Source organism: Myxocyprinus asiaticus, chromosome 47 (genome assembly GCF_019703515.2).
Source record: "Myxocyprinus asiaticus isolate MX2 ecotype Aquarium Trade chromosome 47, UBuf_Myxa_2, whole genome shotgun sequence".
Lineage (NCBI taxonomy): Eukaryota > Metazoa > Chordata > Actinopteri > Cypriniformes > Catostomidae > Myxocyprinus > Myxocyprinus asiaticus.
Window position 1 is genome coordinate 20827370 of NC_059390.1, and position 11671 is coordinate 20839040.

Genomic DNA, 11671 nt, shown 5'->3' on the forward strand with positions numbered 1-11671 from the left:
CTGTGTACAATCAGTCCACAAATGCCCTGATGACAGCATCACATTATAGCTCAGAAGTGCTTTGTATGTGCTTATCAGCCTCTTTATATGCATTGACAAGCTGTGTGAGATTTGAAATCGCAGTGCGAACAAAGCACTATGCTGCTAACGTCGAGTTATACCCCAATCCACTTCCCCCCAACACCCCCGTGCTAAATGCTGCAGCGCCCAAAAGTGCTTGCCAAAACAAAACAAAAGTTGCACTTTTGACGAGGAGGCGAGGCTCCATCATCTGTTTCGCCTGACACTTGGTTGGAACATCATCGGAGCGTGTCTGCTCAGACAGAGCTGAGAAAGTGTTTAATTGCTGTGATGAAGTGCTCACGAGGGGAATGAAGAGAGAGAGAGGAGAAAAACTCTGAATTTGTCTAGAACGGTCCCAATGATTATTGCTAGCTTCAGGAAACAAACTGCAAATTCGGAAGAAATACATTCACACAGTCCACACACACACACACACACACACACACACACACAGATGAAGCAAAGACATTTAGGGCTCAGAGATATGGTTAAAAAATTCAGCCATTTTATGATAATCAATATTTTGTATTTTCTTTGAAATGGCAAAATGGGTTTATTGTCAAATGAGGGAAACCAGCTCTTGCCAAGTACAGTATATTCAAAAAGTTTAAAGGAGTAGTTCACCCAAAAGTGAAAATTCCATCATTTATTCACCTTCATGACGTTTGGTCAAGAGACACCCAAGAATTAAAGAAGTTTGTTATCAACATTGCCGCCATATTGGATTCAGCCCTGTTTAGGGTTAGGGTTAGAGTAAAAGGAGTGAGTAGGGTTCGAGAGTAAAAAACTACTTACATTTTGGTCTGTTCATCATACAAAGTGATTGTATGCCTTCAGAAGACTTGGAATATGACGCATAGACAACTTTTATGATACTTTTGGGAGCTTTATTAATCATTAAAGTGAGTTACTATCAACTGGATAAAATGCTGTGTTCTGCAGAAGAAAGAAAGTCACAAAGGTTTGGAACAACAACAAGATGAGTAAATGATGACAGAATTTTCATTTATGGGTGAACCATTGCTTTAATGCATTAAGTAAAAAAATCTAGTTAAAATATTAAAATCAAGGCATGTTTTCCCACTCTGTTTTTTACTAAATGAATGCAAGGAAGAATGATATTAATCATTTTCAATATAACAATACAGTACATTGTAATCAACACCAACATTTGCCAACATATATTTTAAGTAAAACATTTTAAGCAATACATGACAATTGCCACAAGGGGACTTTCGTTAACATTTCTGAGAGGTAATACATTCAATTGTTGAACAAAAGTTATAAAATTGATATACTGAAATTGACCTTTTTTTACAGAAATAAATCATACTTGAAAACTTTTATGCTGTTGCGCCATTTTTGGCTATTAAAGTTCAAATCAGATACAGTATTAGAATATCTGCCTTAACACTCTCACATTCGAAAGTTGCAAGACAACAAAAATCTTGGAACTAATCTAATGTTTTAGGAAACTTAGTGGCCCGATAAAAGGCATTACAACCATTGCAATATTCACAATGTTGCTTAATTTTTCATAATCAGCAACATTATTACGAGTATGAGTATTTGATATTCAGAATCTTGCTTGATTTTTTTTTTTTTTTATAAATGCCAGCAAAATCACCATGGATATATTGTGAACACTGGATATATCATTCAGCCCTAAAGACATTCATAGCTACCTCAAACTGCTCTGGACTTCCTCATATTCAGTTTGTTACATCCAGCATAAACAAACCCAAAGCCATGAATAAAATCTCCACATTAACCTCTCTTTTATGATACAACAAAAGAGCTTTGCCTTAACCCTTGATTGAATAGGGTGTTTAACTGAATACATGATATTTCTGAGCAAAGCAGGCAATGGTGGGTGGACTGAATCACGCTTTTGCTTTGTGACAGGATGCAATTTGTTTTAACCAAAGAGCCACCTGTAGTCTCCTACGAATATCTGCCTTCTCAAGCTTTGAACTGACAAACCCTAATGTGAAAGATTACAATTAAAGAGCAAGTTTATATGGCACAAATATCTCAGGTAGGTGGGATTAGCACCTAAACTGGCCTCAAAATTGTCTTAAACACTGGGTTACCTACATTAGCAATTATTACAGACAAGAAAATATTAACATTTTTTTAAATGTGAGTGGTGCTTGCCCTTGCAAAATCACCACCATGATGCTAGGGTGTTGTGGGTGGTTGACATGGTGCTGCTATGCTGTAGCAAGAGTGTTCCGCATGGTTGCTAGGATGTTGCTAGGGGATTCCGGGCAGTTACTGGCCAAGTCAAAACAGCCCACCCCCAAATCTCTATGATATTTGGGTCTCTTCTTCAATGTTTTTTTACCCGCTTTATTTTTTGCCATCCATCTGCTTAGAAAAGTATAGCACACACCTCCTCAATAAGCTGTACAATTTAAGGTATCATTCATCTGTCGCACAAATGGTGCAGGGCGAGTTATGTGTCAAAGTTTAATACTTACGCTTAAGGGTTAACTCGAATCCTTAACCCAACGAATAAGCAAGTGATACTTACTCTAGCAAGTTTGACCAATGAACTTACTAAACTGACATAGTTTCTTGAATCTTGAATAGGTAACAGCCTTTTTCTATTATTAGTTATTCTTATAATGAATATAATATGACTGTCATTCTCACTATAGTCCATGTCTCGGGACATTCGTGATTGAAAGGGCTTTTCAAAGCTAATCAGATCTGACTGAACAAGGTAACATAACCACAGACCCTGACAGCGAAAGTACTACAGACAACTGGCCAGAGCACCCAATCATGGGTAATCATAGACTGCTGTGAAATGATAACATAAATGTGTGTCCAGATGGCTTCAAACAAGTAGAGTGGCACTAGAATATTAAAAACTCAATGAGAGGTCTATGCGAGACGATGAAAGCCATACTTGCGATGGATATAGGAGTGGCACCAAAAATATATCATAGCTTTGTGCAGATCAGTGTCCTTTTCATTACTAAGCAACAAAAGAGATCTAGATCCTTTAGTTAATTGTTTTAAAATGTATATAACATCAGATTTTTTCATCTCTGTGGCTGGGTCCGAAACTGAAAAAAGCTGCCTTTAGAGGCTGTATGGGAGGTAGGATATAAATAAGGTGCTTTTCAAACTGTTCTGAGACCAGTTTCCTTAAAAGTTCCATTCAATCAAAAACGCTGTCGGCAAAGCCGTTAACTGATTAGGCAGCAAGTCAGCAGCCTATGTTTTGGATGCAGGCTATCATTAGTAATTTGGTCTTATTTTCAACCCTAAATCCAAAGAAAAAAAGAAAAAAATAATTTAACTTTTTTTTTTTTATTCATGACATTTTTATGACAATTGTGCACACACACACACACACACACAAACACAATTACCATAATGCAAAAATCATATTCTCATTACTGTAATGCAAAAAGAAAATATATTTATTATTAAGTTAAATTATTATAAAGATGCACCCAGTCTCTTTTGTGTCTGTCTCATTTTGGACTTACAGTGACACCTAGTGGCCTGGATGCAGCATCATTCAAAATCAAAAGCTTTCAGTTACAGACGGGGCGGACCAGGACTAAAAAGTGGCCCTGGACTTTCTGGCCCAGAGTGGCCCACCAAACCTGTCCCGCAACAAACCACACCATAACACACCGGCTCATTGATTTTAATTTCTGGCTCAATTTAAAATTTTTGTGTTGAAAAAAAATAAAAAAAATAAAATTCTAATGACTGCTAGTCATGACAACAGACCCCACAGTGCAACAATTTTCACAATTTTAAAACATATAAAACCACTGTAAAAGAGAAAGCACTAAAATAAGCGCTTTACAGCTCAGACAAATAACATGTCTGAAAACTTTTTTCCCAACATACAGATGTTAGATTAAAATGTACATGAAAGTACAAGGGAAAGTGTGTATTTTAGGTGCTGTGATAAGTCAGTATTTCTTTAAAGTTTTTGAAGATCTTAATCACCTTTCAACTTTATTCTAGAAGTGCAAATAAAATATTGTCTTAGTTAATATGAGGTTGTGGAAAGAACAAGTATAATTAAAGCTGCAAGCAGCGATGAATGGGCCCTGGCACCCTAGTGCACATTGGGGCTGCTGTGCCAGGGGAATGTCACTAATTTTTTTTTCTTTTTTTAGCATTTTTCAGCACTTAAATGTTGTTAATAGTGCATCACAGTGTAAAACATGTAATTTCCTGTTGCCTGTAGGTGGCGCTATGACTATAACTGAATATTGGCATATAGAAGTGTTCAGGCCGGGACACTTATAAAACATGTCAAGTTTGGAGCAGATTGGACATTTTATGTTTGAGTTATAACAACTTCCTGTTCCATGGCGAAACATCGAACGTCGTTCAAAGAAAACTCAAAAGCTTCGCAATTTGGCATCGCCAAGGCCTTTAGATTAGACTGACCGAATATGATGTTGATCTGATTTAATCTCTAGGAGGAGTTCGTTAAGTACGAGGCCTGGAAATGGCAAAAAACTGAGCAAAAATTGAAGAGAAAAATCACAATGGCTGACTTCCTGTTGGGTTTAGGATATGGTTCTAAGAGACTTTTTTGTACGTGTTGACGTTACATATGCCTACTGATTTTTTTACGTGTGAAACGTGGCGTGAGCGCTGCTTCGTTTAATTTTGTAGGTTGCGCTATCTAGCCATTTTGCCACAATTATTCAGTTATTTCCTGAGTTTGAGCATGAAAGACAGATATCTGAAAACATGTCATCTGAGCAGGTAAGTGCTATATCTTATGCTGTTGTTTTGACTTATTGGAAACATTGATGTTTTGAAATAAATGACGCTACATAAGTTAGGCAATGTTCGTTAACATTAGACATAACGATTGCTAGTCTGGTAAGGTTAAACATTGTAACATTTTTATAACTGCAGGATATTCTGGCCAAACAGACCACGGTAGTAACTAATTTATAGATGTGGTCAACATCATTTCAAGACTCACATGTCCTCGGCAAGCCTAGGACTAAAGGATTTATTTATATAAATTATTGCCGTTATAAAGAAAAATACACACGTGTGCTGGCAAGTGAAAAGTTCTGCACCAATTATAGTATAATTATTGTATTTCACTACACACACACAGACGTGATTTCACAACTATACATAAACCATATCAATAAAATATCTTACCTGTTGAATAAGAAAACAGCCATCTCTGGGTGGTTTTACAACCTGTGATTCCCCTGAGGTTTGCTGTTTTGAATGATCCATGGTCAATTTGTCTCGTTCATTTTGACAACAAACTTTCAGCTTCAGCTACTCCCACACGCGCACTACAGTAGCCAGATCAATTTCCCGCAAAATCCGTCCCGACACCTCTAAAATATTTATAATATAATATCATTATTATAGGTTTATCAAAGTGTATTTGGGTAAAGACATGGTTTGGAAGATGGATTTTTGTTGCACTCTCTCATTAACAACATTGTTATTTTTTAACAAAAAAAAGTTACATTGTGTAGCTTTAAAAAAAAAAAAAAAAGGTGGTGACAACTCCAAGATCTGAAAGGATTTAAAAGCGACCCAGAGATGGCTTTTTTCTTACTCAACAGGTAAGATATTTTATTGATATGGTTTATGTATAGTTGTGTAATCACGTCTGTATGTGTGTAGTGAAATACAATAATTATACTATAATTGGTGCAGAACTTTTCACTTGCTAGCACACGTGTGTATTTTTCTTTATAACGGCAATAATTTATATAAATAAATCCTTTAGTCCTAGGCTTGCCAAGGACATGTGAGTCTTGAAATGATGTTGACCACATCTATAAATTAGTTACTACCGTGGTCTGTTTGGCCAGAATATCCTGCAGTTATAAAAACTTTACAACGTTTGACCTTATCAGACTAGCAATCGTTATGTCTAATGTTAACGAACGTTACCTAACTTTTGTAACGTCATTTATTTCAAAACATCAATGTTTCCAATAAGTCAAAACAACAGCATAAGATATGGCACTTACCTGCTCAGATGACGTTTTCAGATATCCGTCTTTTCCTTTCTTTTGTTATTTATTTGTCCATTCGCTCTGATAAGATGTCCTGTATTCATGTGTACACTGGTGCCTCGAACCACATTTATCTGCGCAGAGGAACAGCGGCGAAGCACAACTTGCGTCATTACCAAGACAACATTCTTCCGCAAAACGCATGCAGTTTTATTTTTTAACCGCTAGAGGGCCAAAAGTTACATAGTGTAGCTTTAACGTTCAATAAATCCATTTTTTAAACTATCAGCCGATTAATTGGTTATCAGCCTTTTCCACCAGCTTAGTTATCGGTATCTGCAAAATCCAATATCGGCTGACCTCTAGTAATATGAATCTAATGAGTGTCAACACCACTGAGAATAGTGGGAATTACAGAAACTCTGGATAAAGAAGGAAAATGTCCAGATGCATTACAGTAAAGAGAACTTTGAGAGAAAATGTTTAACTGACATGAAAAAAAAATGTCACTATGCAAAAAATCTTGATGGTCCTCAAAATAGGTTTCATTTTCTTTATGCAGAATATAATTTATTTTCTTTCTTTTTTTCTTTTCTTATGATTATGGAGTCAAACGTGTGACCAGCTCATGTTTTCATAGGATTCACCATAAAATCATTATACACAAATCATTATTCACTCAAATGATAAAAGCTCTTGCGAACCAGATAACCCTCTCACCTTTAAACTTCTATTCTTCATTAACACAAGGGTCCTGTGCAAAGTCTCTATCCAATTTAGTATTCTGGGCTGGACTGAGTTCTATGAAGGGTCAAGCCATTAGTCTGATTAAACCCACACCCTCACTCTCTCTCAATCACAGTCTCTCTCCATCCAGCTCTCCAATACTGTTTTGACATTTCTCTCTCTCTCACATCATTTCTCATCACCCTCTCATTACTTATCCTTCAGCAGGACAATTACAATGCACTCCTTAAAAAGGACAGTTCTCCTGGAGTATTCTGGGGTCGATTGCCTTGAAAAAGGGCAGATTGCTGACAGACGGTTTGTGGGTCACTTCTTCATCGATTCAAATATTTCAACCACTGCTTATCTGCCACCAGATGTTTATTTTAAACTTTCTTTTTGGTCTTTAAAAATTGCCAGAATGGCTCTTCACCTTTTGCAGTGATCAACCCCCATTAAACACACCAAAGACCCCCAAAGCCACTCTTTTCACTATTCTCGCTCTAATCTCATTGGACGAGGCACTGTAAGCCCCCCTTCATTGGCTTTTTTTTTTTTAATCAGTGCCCAGCCAAAACTGCACTGGCTATGAGGGGAGAGGCTACGACAATCAAATGATACTCTCCATGCTTTGACAGAGCCACAGATGCCAAGGTCTATACATTTTTTAATATATATATATTTTCAGTTGATATGATAGGATCTGGCTTACCTAAAGAACACAATCTATAATTCACTACTATGAATTCTGTGCAGGACCACTATTAGTTTAGACTTAAATTTCCCATATTACAGGAGACAGGTGTGCACTTCCATAGGGACTATTGCTGACGACACGTCTAACGGGCTTCAGTATATTTGTTCCTTGCTTCATGCAAACTCCATTAACATAAGCCTTGTGCTTGACTAACCTTGCATACCTACACGCACGCGCACACACATGCAAACCCACAGACGTACACACAGCTGCCAGGACTGGAGATGTGCTTAGCAACGGCAACACTAATATTGACTGTGCAATGTTTGCCAGGTCTGGCGAGGAATGCTAAGGAAGAAGTGAGAAATTTCATCTGTGCAGAAATGCAAGTGCTAAAAACATTCTTTGAAATTAATATCAGCCTTTATGGAAGCTTTTAATCCCAGGGTTCCCATATCTTTATACCAATGAATTTCCAAGAATTTTCCAATTGTTCATGATTACTGAATGAGTATTTTGAAAGTTTAAGAGTACTTTTAACAGTTTAGAGTTGATTTCAAGAGAGGATTTACATCTGTATTTGTCAGGTATCAATTGTTTGAATCAATACATTTAAACTTTTAAATTTAAAGGAGTGTTCCTGATTTAAAATGATAATAATCTCCATTAACTAACATCTTATGGAGTTTTGTGTTCCTTGCCACAGTCGCCTTCAGCTTGCTCACAGGGGTTCTAAATACAATTATTATTTAATTATTTATTTAATGATTTAAGACACAATTTACAATCATATTTAATCAAACTACACAATGATCACTCTAAGACTTTGTAGATATTACAATTTCATTTTCTGTTAAAGCATGATTTCCTGTAAAGCTGCTTTGAAATGATGTGTGTTGAGAAAGCGCTATACAAATAAAAATGACTTAACTTGTTTTAAGTTAAGCTTAATCAACAGCATTTGTGGCAAAATGCTGATTACCAAAACACTGATTAAATAACTGACTCAACCCTCGATTTTTTTATTATTTAAAAAAAAAAAGCAAAAACCGTGGTGACTGTCTGGAAGTGAATGGGACCAGTCCATAAACAAAAAAGACAATGTTTTTTTTATATGTATAGCCGTAAGACGTAAACATCATACGTTATAATATGACTTCAATGTGATAAAATCACTTACTATCCTTTTCTATGTAAAGTTATTTCCGAAAACAACTTTGTTGTCATGGCAACGAAATGCTGGTAAACCCTAATGGTTTGTCACACTAAAATCATGTTAACACTAATAAAGATCATGTCATGTGGCATTACTTTTTTAAAGAGTGTCTATTTTAACGTTTACACACACAAATGTTTTTTTTGTTTTTTTGTTTGTTTTTAAGATTTATGCATTTCAATGGACCATTCTTTGAATTTAACATACAAAATGCACAAATTAAGGATGACAACTGCTTATGAAGTGGAATATGCATTCAATTACTGTGCTCAGGTTTCCTGCTTCCCATATATGGGCTACTCATTGAACGAGCAAAATGACTTCAAAGAACCTCAAAGTCTTTTGATTGGTTAAACAACAGAATCCGACCACGTCACACAGAGTGTGTTATTTCAGGACACTTAATTCAGTGATATCTATCAGCTAATAGGGACATTTTCTGCATGCCATTCCATAAAAAATAAATAAATAACTTTTAAGATTTTTTAATTCCCTGATATTTCCAGGTTTTCATGACAATGGGAAGTTTAATCCCAAATATGGGAGAACAATCCTAAGGAATGGAAGGCAAGCAATTAAGAGAAATGGTAAACAACCATGCTGCTTTCATAGCTCTAACATGTCTCGACAGTGCGTGTTCAAATAGTTCAGGCTGTTCACGCAGTAGCTGTAACCTGTGAAATAGACCCTCAGGATAGAACACAATACATTGTGCCATTTTACATCAGGGTAAAATCTCTCAGGCTGCTTTCCATAGCGGAGCACCCAGACGCTGGATTCTACACACACACACACTCACAACATAAACAACAGAAACATGTCACTCAGAAGGTCCAAACCTACAAACAACTTTGACGTATACCATGCAAAATAATATTTTTAGAGCCTCTAAATAATCCACAAACAAAAATCAATACAGATGGTTAAACAAGCACAGAGCACCTGTTGAGACTAACACAGACGTAATGATAATTTCTAAAGCCATATTCTCTCACTGATATCATCACTGGCTTGGCCTCCCATGACATAAATCAATATCTAAAGACACTGTGCTCATTCCAATGCATGAGATTTGGGTCACAGCTGAGCAGTGCATGCTACCCAGCACATCAAGACAATCTACCACGGGTGCATAATAATCAAAGCACTTCCAGTGCATTTTCCAGGTTATAAATTAGGTTTCTTGCAAATATATTGAGAAAAATTAGGCGAGGCAAGGCTAGTTTTCACATGGGGAAGCTGTCACAAGGACTATACAGTTTAAGTCAGAAGTTTACATACACCTTAGCCAAATACATTTAAACATGTTTCACAATTCCTGACATTTAATCATAGAAAACATTCCCTGTCTTAGTTCAGTTAGGATCACTACTTTATTTTAAGAATGTGAAATGTCAGAATAATAGTAGAGAGAATGATTTATTTCAGCTTTTATTTCTTTCATCACATTCCCAGTGGGTCAGAAGTTTACATACACTTTGTTAGTATTTGGTAGCATTGCCTTTAAATTGTTTAACTTGGGTCAAACGTTTTGGGTAGCCTTCCACAAGCTTCTCACATTAAGTTGCTGGAAGTTTGGCCCATTCCTCCAGACAGAACTGGTGTAACTGAGACATGTTTGTAGGCCTGCTTGCTTGCGCATGCTTTTTCAGTTCTGCCCACAAATTTTCTATCAGATTGAGGTCAGGGCTTTGTGATGGCCACTCTAATACCTTGACTTTGTTGTCTTTAATCCATTTTGCCACAACTTTGGAGGTATGCTTGGGGTCATTGTCCATTTGGAAGACCCATTTGCGACCGCGCTTTAACTTCCTGGCTGATGACCTGAGATGTTGTTTCAATATATCAACATAATTTTCCTTCTTCACGATGCCATCTATTTTGTGAAGTGCACCAGTGCCTCCTGCAGCAAAGCACCCCCACAACATGATGCTGCCACCCCCATGCTTCACGGTTGGGATGGAGATCTTCAGCTTGCAAGCCTCACCCTTTTTCCTCCAAACATAATGATAGTCATTAAGGCCAAACTGTTCAATTTTTGTTCAGACCAGAGGACATTTCTCCAAAAAGTAAGATCTTTGTCCCCATGTGCACTTGCAAACTGTAGTCTGGCTTTTTTTACAGCGGTTTTTGGAGCATTGGCTTCTTCCTTGCTGAGCAGCCTTTTAGGTTATGTCGATATAGGCCTTGTTTTACTGTGGATATAGATACTTGTCTACCTGTTTCCTTCAGTATTTTCACAAGGTCCTTTGCTGTTGTTCTGGAATTGATTTGCACTTTTCGCACCAAACTACGTTCATCTCTAGAAGACAGAATGCATCTCCTTCCTGAACGGTATGATGGCTGCATGGTCCCATGGTGTTTATACTTGTGTACTATTGTTTGTACAGATGAACATGGTACCTTCAGGTGTTTGGAAATTGCTCCCAAGGATGAACCAGACTTGTGGAGGTCCACCATTTTTTTTTTTCTGAGGTCCTGGCTGATTTCTTTTGATTTTCCCATGATGTCAAGCAAAGAGGCACTGAGTTTGAAGGTAGGCCTTAAAATACATCTACAGGTACACCTCCAATTCAGTACATGTCCTATCGGAAGCTAACTGGCTAATTGCATAAAGGCTTGACATAATTTTCTGGAATTTTTCAAGCTGCTTAAAGGCACAGTTAACTTAGTGTATGTAAACCACTGGAATTGTGATATAGTCAATTAAAAGTGAATAAATCTGTCTGTAAATAATTGTTGGAAAAATTACTCGTGTCATGCACAAAGTAGATGTCCTAAATGACTTGCCAAAACTATAGCTGGCTAATATTAAATCTGTGGAGTGGTTAAAAAATGAGTTTTAATGACTTCAACTGTACTTATAGTAACTACAGTATAAGGTTCAGAGTCACAAGTCCAATCGAAAATTGTTGTGCACGCTTTTTCTAAGTAAATTTTAATGGTAAAAAAAAAAGTAAAATTTTCTTAATGTCATGA

General features: G+C 36.8%; 1 protein-coding gene across 3 annotated transcripts in view; it reads right to left on the reverse strand.

Moving 5' to 3' along the window:
* ppfia2 (PTPRF interacting protein alpha 2) overlaps positions 1 to 11671 on the reverse strand; it is a 218355-nt gene that overhangs the window by 134995 nt on the left and 71689 nt on the right. The window lies entirely within an intron of this gene.